Source organism: Phyllobates terribilis, unplaced genomic scaffold (genome assembly GCF_046119375.1).
Source record: "Phyllobates terribilis strain yellow unplaced genomic scaffold, ASM4611937v1 Scaffold_4__5_contigs__length_816908805, whole genome shotgun sequence".
Classification (NCBI taxonomy): Eukaryota; Metazoa; Chordata; class Amphibia; order Anura; family Dendrobatidae; genus Phyllobates; species Phyllobates terribilis.
This window is the reverse complement of record NW_027362764.1, coordinates 631,285,720-631,304,772: the sequence shown is the minus strand read 5'-3', so window position 1 is coordinate 631,304,772 and position 19,053 is coordinate 631,285,720.

Below are 19,053 nucleotides of genomic sequence, written 5' to 3'. Positions count from 1 at the left end.
CAGCACTTTGTAGTAATATGGCTATGACTAACGAAAGCATGGTGAGAAAGGCAAGATCTTTTAAATGTTCCTAGAAGAAAATGAAGTGCTTTGACTCTTTTTCCTGCTCTGAAACTGCATCTGATAAGTGGTGACCCACAAGTCTTTTCAACTAGGGCAAACAATTCAAGGCCTTTAAGGTGATAACTGTTGTATTTACAGTAGGGTAGCAAAATGAATTGGCATAATGAACTGAATATGTGTGTTAGTATAAATATATTGCACATTAATGGATCTGTATTTGCCCAATTGTGCAGCTGAGACATGCAATCAGCAATGTGAGGAGTTGTGATGAATAATTTGAACATACTGGATATTAGTAGATATCCAAGATGGCATTTCAATTAGTTGCTTCACTTATAGGACCCTATAGTAAGGAGAATCAAGTTACTTTGTCTTGCCTGTTGACTTATACTTCTGAACATTCCTTGTTTTTTTAAATACTAAAACTTGTAACCTTCTATACTATAAATAGTGTTGAGCATTCCGATACTGAAATATCGGGTATCGGCCGATATTCGCGGTATCGGAATTCCGATACTTAATTCCGATACTTTTGCAATATCGTATACCGGAATCAGAAGTTCCCATAATGCAATGAGCCATTTTCATTTTATTCAGCCAATGAGGATCCTAAGAAGTGTGGGCACATCCTGTTAGGCATGTAGGCATCTTAACTAATGGCATGGCTGTGATTGGCTGCTGAAATGATGTCATGATGCACTATAAAAGCCGCTGCCGCCATTTTGAGCTCACTCTGCTGTGAATTCAGTTAGGGATAGGACGCTGTTGTTCTGAGGGACAGTTTTAGCTACCTATTTGCTCTATTCTGCTTTACCCAAGCTACTTTCTAAATCACTGTGCCTTGCAGTGCTAGTGCACAGTTCCCTGTGCTGTTCACCGCTGTCTGCAAGGTCTGTGTGTGTGAGTGCAGCTCACCCTGTAGTGTGTGCTTCAACCACGTCTGGTTGTAGTGCACTCAGTGTGTGTCACTGCCTCATACATTGTCCTTTTTTGCCAATTCATAATTTTTCCTGATATCTCCTATTAGTGTGGTGGTTCCATCTGTATTCAGCTAAATTGGTTCCAAACACACTATATAGGAGTAGATAGAGACATTTTTTTGGTCTTGCAGCGCTAGTGCACAGTGCTCTGCATCTGTACTGTTCACCGCTGTCTGCAAGGTCTGTGTGTGTGAGTGCAGCTCACCCTGTAGTGTGTGCTTCAACCACGTCTGGTTGTAGTGCACTCAGTGTGTGTCACTGCCTCATACACTGTCCTTTTTTGCCAATTCATAATTTTTCCTGATATCTCCTATTAGTGTGGTGGTTCCATCTGTATTCAGCTAAATTGGTTCCAAACACACTATATAGGAGTAGATAGAGAAATTTTTTTCCGTCTTGCAGCACTATGCTCTGCATCTGTACTGTTCACCGCTGTCTGCAAGGTCTCTGTGTGTGAGTGCAGCTCACCCTGTAGTATGTGCTTCAACCACGTCTGGTTGTAGTGCACTCAGTGTGTGTCACTGCCTCATACATTGTCCTTTTTTGCCAATTCATAATTTTTCCTGATATCTCCTATTAGTGTGGTGGTTCCATCCGTATTCAGCTAAATTGGTTCCAAACACACTATATAGGAGTAGATAGAGACATTTTTTTGGTCTTGCAGCGCTAGTGCACAGTGCTCTGCATCTGTACTGTTCACCGCTGTCTGCAAGGTCTGGTGTGTGAGTGCAGCTCACCCTGTAGTGTGTGCTTCAACCACGTCTGGTTGTAGTGCACTCAGTGTGTGTCACTGCCTCATACATTGTCCTTTATTGCCAATTCATAATTTTTCCTGATATCTCCTATTAGTGTGGTGGTTCCATCCGTATTCAGCTAAATTGGTTCCAAACACACTATATAGGAGTAGATAGAGGAGCCTTTCTGCAGCATTGGGCCCTGCAGCCCCAGCCAGATTAGTATTATCCTATTTTTTGCATCCTCATCTATTGCATTGTAGGTTACCTTCCTACATTGTAATAGCTACAAAAAGTTTGTGATACTATCGTTATTACATCTTTAGGCACATCCAGTGTCTTTTTGTGACAAAAAAAACCTAAATAAAGTTCACCAAACACTCCACTTTACAGTTGTGTAGGCCACATTAGCTCATATTAAAGTCTAGTCCACACTTTATAAAATTAGTGTTTCTTATACCTGTTAGCAGCTGTTCAGGAATAAGCACACTAAGCCCTTAGTACTTTTCTGCCTATCTTTATCAGTCTACCAAGATGAAGAAGGCAGGGAGTAAGGCATGTGGTCGTGGGCGTGGAGTTTCTGCAGGGAGAGGACGTGAGGATTCTGTGCCTGCAGGGAGAGGACGTGGGGATTCTGTGCCTGCTGCGGGCACCAGTGACTCAGCATCCCCCAGTTTTACCAGGGAACAGTCCTTTATGCGCAGCTTTGTAGGAGCTAGCCGTACCCCACTGCTGCGCGAGGACCAAATTGAAGCCGTTGTCGGATGGATGGCAGCTAACGCATCGACTTCAATTAGTTCCAGATCCTCTCAGGTCCTGAGCACTGAAGAGCACCCATCTGTCTCTTCACCACCTGCCAAATTGCCCAGGCAGTCAGAGAGCCCTGGACAGGAGCCATCTCTACTTCTGTTCTCTGAATCTCTTGGCTTGGAAAGAGGGGGCCAGCCAAGCAGAATTCTAGAATTTGAAGAGGTAGTATGCAGTGATGCGCAACCGTTTTGTCTCTCTGAATCTGAAGAGGCGGGTGGGCCAGTGCCTATGGTCAGCAGCACACCTCAGTACGCATCTGATGATGAGACTCAGGTGCCACTTTCTGGTGCGTACTGTGCTGTCGAGACTACCCAGGAGAAGCAGTTGTTTGAAGAGGGTGGTGTAGATGATGAGGTCCTTGACCCATCATGGCGTGAGGGACAGGAAGGTGGTGGGAGCAGCTCTGAGGAAGAGATTCCCCGAACGGCCCAAAAAGGAGGGAGAGGGAGGGGGCAGACTTGGTTGCCTGTAGCCTCCACTTCGGCACCCATTAGGAGCATGGCTCTTCCAAAATCCAAAGCGGGCGCTCCCAAGACTTGCAGTGCCTGGTCCTTTTTTGACACAGTTGCAGATGACATTTGCTTTGTCAAATGCAAGCTGTGTAATCAGAAGGTGAAAAGAGGGAAAAGTGTCAGCAACCTCAATACCACAAATATGTGGAAACATGTGCGGACCAAGCACGTGGTGGAGTTACAAAAACACACTGAAGACCTAGGCCAACCTACAGCGCCACCTACCACCTCTTCAGCTCGTGTTGTAGCCTCTTCCTCCAGCTCACACACAGCTGGTTCGGCTTCCTCACAGGATCGCCATGGAAGAATCTCTGGCACTGTTGTACAGAGACACAGTGTAATTCCACCCACAGCACCACTTTCCCAGTCATCATCACACTCCCAGGCCAGTCTACAGCCATCGTTAGCACAGGCATGGGAGAAAAGGCGCCCATACTCGGCAAACCACCCCCGAGCACAGGCTCTGAATGCTGGCATTGCTAAACTACTGGCCCTTGAAATGCTATCATTCAGGCTGGTGGAGACTGACACATTCTGTAACTTTATGGCATTGGCAGTCCCACAATACAACGTGCCCAGCCGCTTTTATTTCAGCAGGCAAGCCGTCCCTGCCCTGCAACATCATGTGGAGGGAAAAATTAAACATGCGCTACAAAACGCCGTCAGTAGCAAGGTCCTCCTGACCACCGATGCGTGGACCAGTAAGCATGGACAGGGAAGATACCTTTCCCTCACTGCCCATTGGGTAAATGTTGTGGAGCCGGGTACAAATCTTGAGAGTGGCGCTGTACGTGTTCTGCCAACTCCAAGGATTGCAGGAATCCAGTCTGTACACATTGACTCCTCCTCATGCTCCAGTTCCTCTGAATCAGCGCTGCAGGAGCCGTCACGGTCTACCTCCACATCGACCCGTGAATGGTTACCTGTTATGATGACCGATATGAGCACAGCCGTGGCCAAACGTCAACAGGTCATATTAAAATTAATTTCTTTGGGGAATCGAAGCCACACAGCGCAGGAGCTCTGGAATGCCATCAAGCAGCAGAGCGACGTGTGGTTTGTGCCAGCGAATCTCCAGCCAGGCATGGTAGTGTGTGACAATGGCCGAAATCTGGTGGCAGCTCTGGGCCTAGGCAAACTCACTCACATCCCATGTCTGGCACATGTGCTCAACTTGGTCGTGCAGAGTTTTTTGAGGGACTATCCGGATCTAGATGCACTGCTTCACAAGGTCCGCATAGAGTGTGCTCACTTGCGGCGTTCCAGCAATGCAAGATCACGCATTGCAGCTCTGCAGCGCCGATTACGTCTTCCGGAACATCGCATCATATGTGACCTACCCACCAGGTGGAATTCAACGTTACATATGTTGGAGAGGTTGTGTGAGCAGCAGGCAGCAGTAATGGAGTACCAGCTGCAGCAGGCGCAAACAAGTCGCAGTGCGCGCCGTTCACACTTCACCACCACTGAGTGGGCCTCTATGAAGGACATTTGCCACGTTTTGCGTGCCTTCGATTATTCCACGCGGATGGCGAGTGCAGATGATGCACTAGTCAGCATGACTATCCCCCTTATCTGCCTGCTTGAAAAAACACTGCAAGCACTAAGGGACGAGGTTTTGGAAGAGGTGGAGGATGAGGAGTCACAAATGCCATCTGCTTCTCTACAGTCTGCGCAACGTGGTTCCTCACAAAGGCCTAGGCAGGGGACACTTTGTGAGGAGGATGAGGAGGAGTCAATGGATGAGGAAGACATCTGTCCAGAGGAGGGAGGTACACAATGCTCTAGTAGTCAGTATCTAGAGCGAGGGTGGGGTGATGCAGAGCAGGCAGAGATCACGCCTCAAGCAGGGGACAGCGTTTCTTGGCCAGTTGGCAGTCTGCAGCACATGGTTGATTTCATGCTGCAGTGCCTGAGAAACGACCGCCGCATCGCCCACATTCTCAACACGGCTGATTATTGGGTGTCCACCCTCCTAGATCCTCGCTACCGGGACAACTTACAAAGCCTCATAACACCGTTGAACGGGGAGCGTAAAATGCGGGAGTACCAAGACGCACTGGTGCATTCCATCATGTTCTCCATTCCAACCGAGAGCAGTGCTGCTAGTGCTTTACAAAGCAGCTCAGTGCGTCGAGGCAGTGGAGGAAGCTCTGCACAAAGAGGGAGCAGAAGCAGCGCCTCAGCACAAGGCAAGACCAGTATGGCCGAAATGTGGCAAAGTTTTGTGTCCCCGCCGCCACAAATGTCTACACCATCACAGACGGCTCCAGTCAGCAGGAGGCAACGTTTCCGTCAGATGGTGACAGACTACATGTCTTGCCCTCTTAGTGTACTCCCAGACGGCTCTTCTCTCTCCAAGTTTTGGGTCTGTAAGCTGGATACATGGCCAGAGCTTAGTCAGTATGCATTGGAGGTGCTAGCTTGCCCTGCTGCTTGTGTATTATCGGAACGCGTCTTTAGTGCCGCAGGTGGTGTACTAACAGACCGTCGCATGCGACTATCCTCCGATAACGTTGACCGGCTTACTTTTCTCAAAATGAACAAGGCCTGGATCTCTCATGAATTTGCCAGTCCTCTTCCAGAATAAATAATTGGTTGGCAACAGTATCCAGGTCTCCTGTTCTGTTCATGTTTCTACCACCTGAACTGTAATCCCTGAGCTCCAACACCGCCAGTTGGTGCTCGGAAGTGCCGTCTGCACAGTCAACACTTGCTGCCGTGTTATTGGGGTTCAGTAACGTCAGCTGTTCCCCTGCTGTGCGGACGGCAATTTCTCCTGCTCTGTCCACATTCTCACTACTACAGATTTGAAAGTTTCTCCAATTACACCTCTGGCTCCTCTGTTTTCAGTATTATCCCTGAGCTCCAACACCGCCAGTTGGCGCTCGGAAGTGCCGTCTGCACAGTCAACACTTGCTGCCGTGTTATTGGGGTTCAGTAACGTCAGCTGTTCCCCTGCTGTGCGGACGGCAATTTCTCCTGCTCTGTCCACATTCTCACTACTACAGATTTGAAAGTTTCTCCAATTACACCTCTGGCTCCTCTGTTTTCAGTATTATCCCTGAGCTCCAACACCGCCAGTTGGCGCTCGGAAGTGCCGCCTGCACAGTCAACACTTGCTGCCGTGTTATTGGGGTTCAGTAACGTCAGCTGTTCCCCTGCTGTGCGGACGGAAATTTCTCCTGCTCTGTCCACATCCACTGTACTACACATTTTAAAGTTGCTCCAATTACACCTCTGGCTCCTCTGTTTTTATTCTTATCCCTGGGCTCCAGCACCGCCAGTTGGCGCTCAGAAGTGCCGTCTGCACAGTCAACACTTGCTGCGGTGTTATTGGGGTTCAGTAACGTCAGCTGTTCCCCTGCTGTGTTCACGGCAATTTCTCCTGCTTTGTCCACATCCACTGTACTACACATTTTAAAGTTGCTCCAATTACACCTCTGGCTCCTCTGTTTTTATTCTTATCCCTGGGCTCCAGCACCGCCAGTTGGCGCTCAGAAGTGCCGTCTGCACAGCACAGTCAACACTTGCTGCGGTGTTATTGGGGTTCAGTAACGTCAGCTGTTCCCCTGCTGTGTTCATGGCAATTTCTCCTGCTTTGTCCACATCCACTGTACTACACATTTTAAAGTTGCTCCAATTACACCTCTGGCTCCTCTGTTTTTATTCTTATCCCTGGGCTCCAGCACCGCCAGTTGGCGCTCGGAAGTGCCGTCTGCACAGTCAACACTTGCTGCGGTGTTATTGGGGTTCAGTAACGTCAGCTGTTCCCCTGCTGTGTTCACGGCAATTTCTCGTGCTTTGTCCACATCCACTGTACTACACATTTTAAAGTTGCTCCAATTACACCTCTGGCTCCTCTGTTTTTATTCTTATCCCTGGGCTCCAGCACCGCCAGTTGGCGCTCAGAAGTGCCGTCTGCACAGTCAACACTTGCTGCGGTGTTATTGGGGTTCAGTAACGTCAGCTGTTCCCCTGCTGTGTTCACGGCAATTTCTCCTGCTCTGTCCACATTCACTGTGCTACTTATTTAAAACTTGCTCCAATTAGGCCTCTGACTCCACTCTGTTTTTATTATTTACCCTGGGTTCCAGCACAGCCAGCTGGTTCTCGGCAGTGTCTTTGGCACGGGTACTCCCTCCTGCCCAGCCTGGTTCCAGCACGCCAGCTGTTTCCGGGTAGTGTCAACGTCACTTTGCCTCCAATGCGTTGTCCTGTCGTGTTGCGGTCGGGTTAGCCGACTCTATGGTGCCTGCAGTTTAGGTGACTCCTATGTGGGCTGCGGGATCTGGCAATGAAGGCTGGTTCCATAGTGCCAATAGGACAAGCACCCCCTGTAGGACTGTGGGTTTTGGTAACTGCGGCCGGCTCGCGGACTTGAACTTTTTTTTACATGGGTACCTTCTGCTACCCATCCGGGTTCCAGTACCGTCAGCTGGTTCTCGGCAGTGCCTTTGGATTAGGTGCCTCCTTCTCGGTATCCAAGTTCCACCAACGTCTGCTGGTCCTTGGTAGTGCTTTCTGGCACAGGTACCTCCTGCTTAGTAACCGAGTTCCAGTAACATCAGCTGGTCCTCGGTAGTTCCATTGGCTCTTGTACCTTCTGCTACCCATCCGGGTTCCAGTACCGTCAGCTGGTCCTCGGTAGTTCCATTTGCTCTTGTATCTTCTGCTACCCATCCGGGTTCCAGTACCGTCAGCTGGTTCTCGGCAGTGTCTTTGGCACGGGTACTCCCTCCTGTCCAGCCTGGTTCCAGCATGCCAGCTGTTTCCGGGTAGTGTCAACGTCACTTTGCCTCCAATGCGTTGTCCTGTCGTGTTGCGGTCGGGTTAGCCGACTCTATGGTGCCTGCAGTTTAGGTGACTCCTATGTGGGCTGCGGGATCTGGCAATGAAGGCTGGTTCCATAGTGCCAATAGGACAAGCACCCCCTGTAGGACTGTGGGTTTTGGTAACTGCGGCCGGCTCGCGGACTTGAACTTTTTTTTACATGGGTACCTTCTGCTACCCATCCGGGTTCCAGTACCGTCAGCTGGTTCTCGGCAGTGCCTTTGGATTAGGTGCCTGCTTCTCGGTATCCAAGTTCCACCAACGTCTGCTGGTCCTTGGTAGTGCTTTCTGGCACAGGTACCTCCTGCTTAGTAACCGAGTTCCAGTAACATCAGCTGGTCCTCGGTAGTTCCATTGGCTCTTGTACCTTCTGCTACCCATCCGGGTTCCAGTACCGTCAGCTGGTCCTCGGTAGTTCCATTTGCTCTTGTACCTTCTACTACCCATCCGGGTTCCAGTACCGTCAGCTGGTTCTCGGCAGTGCCTTTGGATTAGGTGCCTCCTTCTCGGTATCCAAGTTCCACCAACGTCTGCTGGTCCTTGGTAGTGCTTTCTGGCACAGGTACCTCCTGCTTAGTAACCGAGTTCCAGTAACATCAGCTGGTCCTCGGTAGTTCCATTGGCTCTTGTATCTTCTGCTACCCATCCGGGTTCCAGTACCGTCAGCTGGTTCTCGGCAGTGTCTTTGGCACGGGTAATCCCTCCTGCCCAGCCTGGTTCCAGCACGCCAGCTGTTTCCGGGTAGTGTCAACGTCACTTTGCCTCCAATGCGTTGTCCTGTCGTGTTGCGGTCGGGTTAGCCGACTCTATGGTGCCTGCAGTTTAGGTGACTCCTATGTGGGCTGCGGGATCTGGCAATGAAGGCTGGTTCCATAGTGCCAATAGGACAAGCACCCCCTGTAGGACTGTGGGTTTTGGTAACTGCGGCCGGCTCGCGGACTTGAACTTTTTTTTACATGGGTACCTTCTGCTACCCATCCGGGTTCCAGTACCGTCAGCTGGTTCTCGGCAGTGCCTTTGGATTAGGTGCCTCCTTCTCGGTATCCAAGTTCCACCAACGTCTGCTGGTCCTTGGTAGTGCTTTCTGGCACAGGTACCTCCTGCTTAGTAACCGAGTTCCAGTAACATCAGCTGGTCATCGGTAGTTCCATTGGCTCTTGTACCTTCTGCTACCCATCCGGGTTCCAGTACCGTCAGCTGGTCCTCGGTAGTTCCTCAGCCTTCTTGTACTTTCTGCTACATTTCCAAGTTCAAGCTTTTTGAAATGGTTCTTGGTAATCACTCTGGATCTCCCTGACGAGGACCCTGAAGACGAGGACCCTGAAGACCAACCCGAAGAAGATGAGGACCCCGAAGACGACGACCCTGAAGACGAGGACCCTGAAGACCACCCCGAAGAAGACGAGGACCCTGAAGACGAGGACCCTGAAAACCACCCCGAAGAAGACGAGGACCCTGAAGACCACCCCGAAGAAGACGAGGACCCAGAAGACCAACCCGAAGAAGACGAGGACCCCGAAGACGAGGACCCGGAAGACGACCACCCTGAAGACCACCCTGAAGAAGACCAAGAAGATGACCCTGAAGAAGTTGACCAAGAGGACAAAGAAGAGAAGACAAGTACCAAGATACAGAAGAACAAGAGACAGAAAACCAAGAAGCAGAAATACAAGAAGCTGCAGAACAAAAAGCGGAAGAACATTAAGCATAAGATTAAAATTCAGAGCAAAATATAATATCTAAATTATAAGCAGAATATGACTAAGCAGTGTATGGGGGTGAGTCCGTTCCTCCTCGTGGTGCCCCTGGAAAAGACCTGCTGCTGCAGGCCAAACTGAACGCGGACAAATCCTGTTGTGAATCTATTGTGACGGGCAGAACGAAAGGTGTAATGTCCAACCTTTTATAGATAACAACTACAGGAATGCCTGTCACAAATAAGAATATGATGAAGAAGAAGAATATGAAGAAGATGAAGAAGTAGAATATGAAGAATGTAAAAAAAAGAATAATACGAAGAAGGTGAAGAAGAAGAAGGTGAAGAAGAAGTGGATGAAAAAGATGCTGAGGATGATGAAGGAGAAAGTGTGGGAGAAGTAAAAAAGAAGGTGAAGAGCATGGAAGTAGTGAAACATAAATATCTGACAAAATATAAAAATACTTAACATAGTTAATATTTCCGTAACTCAGAACATCTTAAAAAAATAGTAATTCCTGCTATTCCATTTGATTGGGCTAAACCTCTATGCCTTTATTGTCTCCCCCACCTCCCCCAATACATTCTACATTATTCTTAGTTGTTTTCCTTCATGTAGAATTAACCTACAAGGAAAGAAAGGGTTTATTTTAATTCCGATATTTATGTCCCATTGACTTGCATTGGTTTCCGGTATCGGAATCGGCGATATCCGATACTTTTTCGGTATCGGTCCGATCCAATCCGATCCGATATTTCCCGATATCGGAAGGTATCGCTCAACACTAACTATAAATCAAATCACAATTTCACACTCTTAGCAGCAGAGATGCAATGAAAGGCAATCACTATCTGAGAGGAGCATGATGAAGGGGCAGAGACCATGATTCTAGCATTGTGTTACTTACTGAGCTGCTTGTTGTCATTTTATAAAATCACTGTTTTATCTGGTATAGATTTTTACCAGTTCTCTGAATGCTCCTCCCACACCATTGATTGGCAGCTTTCTGTGCACACTATGCAAAGGCAGAAAGGTGCTAATCAGTGGTGGGGCGGGTTTAAACAGAGCTCATGAATATAGAGGAGGACTACCAGGCAGTGATAAGCTCCTGCAGATAAAACAGCAGTTTTATTAAAAGTACCTGCAGCAGCCCAGTAAGTGACATATCGTTGTAATGAAGGGGGGAGGCACAGGGCGGGATTCAACATGCTGTGGGCTGGAACTTTGCACCCCGTAACCCCTCTTCTATAAAGGACTGAGAGTGGTGTGTTTTGTGTGATGGAATCTGTTCTTTACTCACTGTTACTTTGGGAGTTCCTGTCACCTCCCTGTCCTCCGGACCAGTACCAACTGCAAACAAGACAGGAGACTTGAAGTCCAGATTAACAAGTTCATCTTTACTGTGCCATTCATTTACACACTGCTGCAGCATACAGATTAAGACAGAGTCTTTTTGTGGTGATGTTCCCTTTGTTTTGTGTCCTGGCAGTCTTTGTCCCCATCCTGTCCTGAGATCCACTTCTCTCCCCTGTGACCTGGCTGACATCTTCCTCTTCTGTGAGACAGAGTCCTGATTGTCAGGCCCTCTTCCGGACTGTATGCCCAAGACTGTCCCGGTGTCCAGTTGAAGCATTAGATGTGCCCCATTCTTCTCAGAAAACGAACACTGACAGAGCACTTTCCTTTTCTGCTGTATCTGCTCTAGAACCGGTTTTCCTGCTTGTTTCAGTCTGCTTCCTCCCACTCCACTCTTTTACAGGACTTGCACTAGTCCTGTGCTGTAAGGGTCATGGACCCAGAGCTCACTGTGGTATGTGAGTCACAAACTTCACACACTGACTACCTACAAACTGGAAACTGTTTTCTCTAAAACTCCTCTAACCCCTCCCAACCTGTGGACTAATCCCAGTGTTAACTATCTAGTGACTAAGCAATGTAATGTAAGCTATGTCCCTATACATTATATGGCTCCCCTAGTGGACAGACCTCTCGCATTCCCAGGGATGGCCTTAGGCAGAGCCTGTAGGAGAACATACCGGCATACAATAACGGCCATAGGGATAAAACATAGCACACTTTATCACATTGAAAATAATAGCATATTACACAGCACACATGTTAAAATATAATTTATAACTCTGTTAACCCTCCTGCTGCCACGGCGTCTTCTTCAGCACGCCACCCTCCTTCAGTAATTGGGGTCTCAGTCTCTTGATTATGGTGATCAGATTAGGTATAAAAGGCTGATGGCAGATTCCCTTTACACAAGTCTCTTTACATTGAGAAAATATAATAAATAAAGTAGATACAGTTGCACACAATTTTTGAAGGAAAACAGCAGGGAGACTGTTACAAACATCTTAGAAAACTAACCACAGATCATTTCTGGATGTCGGCTTGCACAAATCCCTTTGTCTCTTTGAGGGTTAGTTATCTTGAAGCAGAATAAATTTGGAGCCAATCAGACACCTCCCTCATGGTACTGCATGATGTATAAGTATCAGGTTTAAGTATACTTATTTCTGTCCATATCCCCAACTTCATTCGCTAAAATCCCCAAACTTGCAAGGAAGTTTTACCATGCTTCACTGTTACCTTTAGACACTCATTTTTTTGTGTTGTTCTAATACACACAAAGGAAATAAGCATGTGTATAACAAAATATGTGTAACTGCAATAATTTTCTGGGAAAAATACTTTATTTTCTGGAACAATTTAAAGGATGCCAACAGTTTTGGCCATGACTGTGTGTGTGTATTGTATATTATACAAAATAGCAACGTTTCAACTACAAAGAGCCTTTGTCAAGCTTGACAAAGGCTCTCAGTAGCCGAAACATTACTTTTTTGTACACATGGCAAATTAAAAGTTTGTTCATACTTTTGATACCTATATTGTGTGCTGCCTGCCTTTTTTTGCATATGTATATTTTCGATACTTAGGTGCCAGCCTGCAGGTTGCAGCCAACAGCTCATCCTTTTAGCTTGTGTTGCCTCACTTTCTGTCTTTTGTGTGTATATATGTGTGTATATGTATATGTGTGTGTGTGTATATATAAATATATTATATAATATATTTTTATTGTAAGGTGGCTAACGAACACATAGTTGATGGGAGGTATGTATCACAGAGATGGCTGTCCTCTGTGATGTAACCCGGATTGTTGCTCTAGTGAAGGTAAGCACTAAGAGGACTGTTTGGTGCACCTGGGGCCGGGTTACGGGTAGTTGGAGAGATGGGCGGGTCTAGCTACCCACATACCTCACCTCTGGGTGTGGTTAAGGTTTAAAATGGAGGCCGTTGTTTAGCACGTGTTCTGTGTGTTTGGAGGGGGAACGTCTCCTGTGTGTTGTGGTCTCCCGACTGAGCCAGTGAACTGGACACTATCCAGCCTGTGCGCCCACAGAACTGGCTAACCACAGACTTTGTCTTAAGGACTCTTTACTTTGTTTTTGCCTGAACTAAAGGCTGTTTGTATTCCCTTTGCTTTTGCCTGGTTTATGACGTAATAAACCGACATGGACATTTAAAGGTACATACTTCCTGTTTGCCTCCCAACGCACCCAAGTGAGTAGAAACCCCACAATTGGTGGAGAATGCAGGCAGCTTTCCCAGCAGATACTTGCGACTGCTACAAGAAGGTCTGATTGTCCTGGGTGAAGTCTGCTACAAGCCAGCAAGTGACGCCAGACAAAATGGAAGACCTGCAGAAACATTTGGTGCAGGCACAGCATCATCAACACCAGCAACGAATAGTGCAACAAGAGACAACTAAGCTTCTGATGCAGCAAATCCAGCTCCAGAAGCAGCAGCAACAAGATCAGCATCGTCAACAGCAGCAGCAGATCAAGGTACTTGCAGAGGCGATCCGTGGCACGGTGACGGCTCCGACAAGGTGAGTGCATGATTTTTCCATCCGGAAGACAGTAAGGAGAGCCCTGAAGAAAATGACCCCGGGAAGTGACAGAGGCCTTCCTGTGTTTGAAAGAGTCGCTGAGAGGGAAAAACCTCTGCCAGAGCAGTGGGTTGAGGTGCTGGCACCATACCTGATGGGGGAGCCCCAGAAAGCTTACTATGACCTAGCTTTGCAGGACGCCAAGGAGTATGGCAAACTCAAAACCAAAATTCTGGCGCGCTTGGGGGTAACTATGTTGGTCAGGACACAGCGAGTCCACCACTGGGCGTATCACCGGGACAAACACCATTGCTCCCAAATGTTTGACTTTTTGCACCTGGTCCAAAAATGGCTGCAGCCGGAGTCCTCTACGCCTGCGTAGATGGTAGAGAGAGTGGTGATATACCGGTTTGTGCATTCCCTGCCGAGGCCAATACAGACTTGGGTTGCCCAGGGTGATCCCCGGAATGACGATGAACTGGTCGGACTGGTCGAGAGATACCAGGGGATTGAGGGCTCCTTGGGAAGGCAACCCACTCCATACTGGGGGTCCCAACAGGGGGGGATCCCAAAAGGGGGTGGGGTATCCAAGGTACAAAGGGGCCCAAAGTCCCTACGGGTGATGTAATTTGCTGGAGGTGCCATGGCTCAGGCCATATAGCCGCCCGTTGTCCCCTGACCCCTGAGCAGATGGACTGCAGCATAGGATGCCGCTGTTCATACTATGTGTATCCGGCCTGTAGTGAACTGTCCACCCAGCGAGGGGCCACAAGCATGTCCCGTGAAGGTAAATGGTTGGCAGGTATCGGGACTGCTAGACTCCGGGAGTTTGGAGACCCTTGTGAGGGCCACACTTCCTCTCCAACTGATCCTAGGAAAGAAGGTTGGAGTACAATGCATTCATGGTGATTCTAAGGACTACCCCATGGCCAGAGTGGACATTGAAACGGCCCATGGTACTGAGTCCCACGAAGTCGGCGTCGTCCAGGACTTGTTGCACCCCATTATTATAGGCTGGGAATTTGTTTGTTTTGGGATCTGTGGGGGAAGGGTTCAGGGTTCGCTGGCTCGTATAAGAAACCAGTTAACCATGAAGAGGTATCACCACACCCAGAGTCAGATGGGTTTCCCTTTTGTGTTCTTGTGGGGGATGAGGAGGTAGTGTCTCCTGAGTCTGACATTCCAGAGTTGGGGGTGACCAGCAAGAATTTTGGGTCTGCCTAACATAGAAACCTAACTCTGAGGGAAGCCTTTAACAATGTCATGGTCCTAAAAATGGGAGACATTTATTAGCATCCTGAATAGGACCTGTGCACAATATATACCCTATGGGAATAAACATGCTAGAAATAGGAGGAAACCACTATGGCTAAATAGAGCTGTAAGGGGCGCAATAAGTGACAAAAAGAAAGCATTTAGAGAACTAAAGCAAGTAGGTAGTGATGAGGCATTAAATAAATATAGAAAATGAAATAAATTCTGTAAAAACCAAATCAAGGCAGCAAAGATTGAGACAGAGAGAATCATTGCCAGAGAAAGTAAATATAATCCCAAAATATTCTTTAACTACATAAATAGTCAAAAACTTAAAAATGATAGTGTTGGCCCCCTTAAAAATAGTCTGGGTGAAATGGTGGATGAGGATGAGGAAAAAGCCAATATACTAAATTATTTTTTTTTCAACCGTATTTACACAAGAAAATCGCATGAACGAAAACATGATTAGTGATGACAAAAATTCTCCATTAAATGTCACTTGCTTAACCCAGCAGGAAGTACGGCGGCATCTAAAAATCACTAAAGTTGACAAATTCCCAGGCCCGGATGGGATACACCAGCGAGTACTGCAGGAATTAAGTAACGTCATAGACAGACCATTATTTTTAATCTTTAAAGATTCCATAATAACAGGGTCTGTACCACAGGACTGGCGTATAGCAAATGTGGTGCCAATATTCAAAAAGGGGACAAAAACTGAACTTGGAAATTATAGGCCAGTAAGCTTAACCTCTACTGTGGGTAAAATCCTGGAGGGTTTCCTAAGAGATGCTATACTAGAGTATCTGAAGAAGAATAACCTCATGACCCAATATCAACATGGGTTTACGAGGGACCGTTCCTGTCAAACTAATTTGATCAGTTTTTATGAGGAGGCAAGTTCCGGACTGGACCAAGGAAATTCAGTGGATGTTGTGTATATGGACTTTTCAAAAGCTTTTGATACGGTTCCACACAAAAGGTTGATACATAAAATGAGAACAATGGGGATAGGGGAAAATATATGTATGTGGGTTAAGAATTGGCTCAGTGATAGGAAACAAAGGGTGGTTATTAATGGAAAACACTCAGTTAACAGTGGGGTACCACAGGGGTCAGTATTGGGCCCCCTTCTTTTTAACATATTTATTAATGACCTTGTAGGGGGCATACAGAGTAATATTTCAATATTTGCAGATGACACTAAACTCTGCAGGGTAATCAATACAGAGGAGGACAATTTTATATTACAGGAGGATCTATGTAAACTAGAAGCTTGGGCTGATAAATGGCAATTGAGCTTTAAAGGGGATAAATGTAAGGTAATGCACTTGGGCAGAGGAAATAAAATGTATAATTATATGCTTAATTGTAAAACACTGGGAAAAACTGTAACTGAAAAAGACCTGGGTGTATTGGTGGACGACAAGCTCAAGTTTAGTGGCCAGTGTCAGGCAGCTGCTGCAAAGGCAAATAAAATAATGGGATGCATTAAAAGAGGCATAGATGCTCATGAGGAGAACATAATTTTACCTCTATACAAGTCACTAGTGCGACCACACTTAGAATACTGTGTACAGTTCTGGTCTCCGGTCTATAAGAAAGACATAGCTGAACTAGAGACGGTGCAGAGAAGAGCGACCAAGGTTATTAGAGGACTGGGGGGTCTGCAATACCAAGACAGGTTATTACACTTGGGTTTATTTACTGTGGAAAAACGAAGGCTTAGGGGTGATCTTATTACTATGTACAAGTATATGAGGGGACAGTACAAAGACCTTTCTACTGATCTTTTTACTCTGAGGCCAGAGACGGGGACAAGGGGCATCTTCTACGTCTGGAGGAAAGAAGGTTTAATCATAATCACAGATGGGGATTCTTTACTGTAAGAGTAGTGAGACTATGGAACTCTCTGCCGCATGTATTAAAGTATTGCAGGTCCTGCCATACGTGCCAGTTAACTGCTCCCACTTCTCACTTTCGAAGTCCCTTCGTGCCATTGCCCATCATTGAAGTGCCGTTCGAGAGAAATGCTATGGACTTGGTCGGTCCCCTGGTTAAATCTGCTTGTGGGCATCAATATATATTGGTCATCTTGGACTATGCTACACGCTATCCTGAAGCGATCCCTCTGAGAAACTCCTCCACCAAGAGTATAGCTCGCGAGTTGGTCCATGTTTTCTCCCGGACAGGGTTACCAAGGGAGATCCTGACCGACCAGGGAACACCCTTTATAAGTAAGGTGATGAGAGAGTTGTGTAAGGTTCTGCAAATCTCCCTGATGTGAACATCAGTATACCATCCTCATACAGATGGCCTCGTGGAGAGGTTCAACAAAACTCTGAAGAATATGCTGAGGAAGGCCATAGAAAAGGACTGGCAGAGACTGGGACTGTTTCCTGCCATATCTGTTGTTCTCAATCTGAGAGGTTCCACAGGCCTCTACTGTGTTCTCACCATTTGAAGTTCTGTATGATAACATCGGTGGGGTCTCCTGGATGTAGCAAAGGAAACCTGGGAAGCCGAGGTCACACCCCACAGGAGCGTCATTGAGCACGTCGCCATGATGCAGGAGAGGATTGCGAAGGTGATGCCCATCATAAAAGAACATCTCCGGGCACAAGAGGCACAGGTCAGGATCTGCAATCGGTCAGCCAGAGTGCGGCAATTCAATCCTGGTGACAGAGTCCTTGTACTAATTCGTACCGTGGAAAGTAAGTTCTTGGCCAAGTGGCAAGGGCCGTATGAGGTGGTGGAAAAGGTTGGTGAAGTGAATTACAAGATTCATCAACCAGGATGACTTAAGCCATACGAGATCTACCACATCAATCTCACCAAGCCGTGGCAAGACAGAGAGGCTGTTGAAGCTCCGTGCTTGCTGGTCAAACCAGAAGTCGAGGTTGGAGGAGTCGCAATAGCGGAGACGCTGACGAAGACCCCAAAACAGCAGTGTCGGGAATTGTGTCAGGGATCTGTTCTCGCAATTGCCGGGGAGCACAATGGTCATAGAACATGAGGTTCTGATGGAGCCACGTGTGCGGGTGAACTTGAAGACCTATCGGATTCCTGAGGCCCGATGAGAGTTGAGCTCCAAAGAAGTGAGTAATATGCTGAAACAAGAGGTCATTGAGGAATCCAAGAGCGGTTGGTCGAGTCGACTGTCCTGGTCCCAAAACCTGATGGCGAATGGAGATTCTGTAATGACTATCAGAAGTTGAATGAGGTCTCCAAATTTGACTCATGCCGCGTGTCGATGAGCTGATCGAGAGACTTGGGCCAGCAAGGTACATAACCACCTTGGATTTGATAAAGGGATATTGGCAGATCCCCATGTCACAGGGAGCCAAGGAGAAGACAGTATTTTCTATGCCAGACGGATGCTTCCTGAGAGGAGTTTGTGTTTTTGTGCTAACCTGGAATGTGTGTTATTGGTAACCCTGAGTGGCCGAACCCCGGCCGATGTAAAGACTGTTCTGTACCTTTTTCTTTACTGTTATGCCAGGAGGGCTGTGTTTATTTTATGAACTTTGCTGTGGTTTATGCCATTTTTTAATAAACCACCAAGAAATTTAAAGAGACAGTGTTCCATGTCTACTTCTGAGTGCAGCAGAGCGAGCCACTCTAGCACAGGTGGTGTTAGAAGTGCGGGAAACATTCCCAGCGACCATGGGTGACTGCTACAAGAGGTGCTGCATGCTGCATGTCCTGGGTAAAGTCTGCCATAAACCAGCAAGCGATGCCAGACAAATTGGAGGACATAATTAAGCATCTGGTGCAAGCACAGTAACAGCACCAGCAGAACAGGGAGGAGTAGCAGCAGCAACAGATGGCGCACCAGGAGACCACTAAGCTGCTTATGCAGCAGCTTTAGCTCCAGCAGTAGCAAGAGGACCAGCGCCGACAGCAGCAGCAGAAAATTGATTCGCTCACTGAGGCGATTCATGGTACGGTGACAGCTCCAATTATAAGGTCACTGGACAATTTTTCCATCCAAAAGCAGTAAGGAGATCTCTGCAGAAAATGATCCAGCAGCCTACTCCATACTGGGAGTCCCAACCGGAGGCAGAGGCCCAAAAGGGGGTAGGGCGTCCAAGGTCCAAAGGGGCGGGGGAGGTAATGCGGGAGATATTATATGTTGTAAATGTCATGGATCAGGCCATATAGCCACCCGCTGCCCCCTGACTAAATGGACTGTAGCCTGGGACGCCAGTGTTCTTAGTCCACACTGCAGGCGGGGTAAGCATAATATCAGCCCATTGATGGGCCACAGTC